Here is a 1,044-nt window from a genome sequence, read left to right as displayed (position 1 = left end):
GATGAAATCGGATAGGGATGAAATCGTTTAGGGATGAACGAGTTTAAGAGTTTTTAAGAGTTTTAGCCAAATACTTTATAATATAGTATAGATAAAAAGTTAATATAGTAGTTTTCTATTACTCAGAAATATTTATCAAACAGACAATATTCATTTTACATTGACATGTTTGTTTTTTCAAAATTACCTCTTAATACCTCTGAAGTCTAATTCATTCAGACGTTTGAGTATTAAGAACATTTGTTTTTATTAAATAAAATCTTAAAGCTCTAAATGTCCTCTAAAACTTTAAATGGTAAACGTATACCTTGTATAATATCTTTTAATCCAAATCCGTCCTTTATCAAATGGTTCATATTCTGGGAACTAGACATTTTGGAAACCTCAGGGACCAAATCCATAATTCACTCTTCGTAAATTATGGGGACTAAATCCAAGACATCTCGGCCTACTACTGTATCTTGTGTGTTTTGTGAAACATCCCCAGCTATAAGTGTGTATCCATATATCTTGTGTGATTTGTGAAAAACCCAATTGTTTGTGGATTTGATTTTGATTTTAGAGCTGCTAGTATGTATGTTTTATGGTTAATGGTGGCCAGAGTCAGTGGTTTGGTCAGAAAAGAACAAAATCTAGTCTGGTTTTGTTTCCATAGAAGAGAATAGGGTCGAGGAGTGAAAAGAAGTGGGTCGGGATGATACGTGTCTACTTCTGGTTGGTTGCTAATATTCTAATTTATTTTATTTCAAAAGAAAATGGGAAAATGTCCAAATTACATCTCATTTAACAGATGAGAGTCAACAATCATTAGTGGAAGGGACCAAATGTTACAAACTTGAAAACTCTAGGGTCCATCTTGTAATAAAAAGATTATGGGGGACTAATTTAATATATTTTGAAAACCTCAGGGACCAAATCTATCTTTTTCGAGGATTAAATGGTTCGGGTCTACCGTCGTCCGTCCGTGAACCGCTATATTGTATTTACACATGTCGACTCCATTGAAGAAGAGAGAAGATTCTCTCTCTACTTTAATAATCTCAT

Source organism: Cynara cardunculus (assembly GCF_001531365.2).
Source record: "Cynara cardunculus var. scolymus isolate 2C chromosome LG 17, CcrdV1, whole genome shotgun sequence".
Taxonomy (NCBI): Eukaryota; Viridiplantae; Streptophyta; class Magnoliopsida; order Asterales; family Asteraceae; genus Cynara; species Cynara cardunculus.
The sequence above is the reverse complement of the archived record's forward strand: the minus strand, read 5'-3'. Positions refer to the sequence as shown.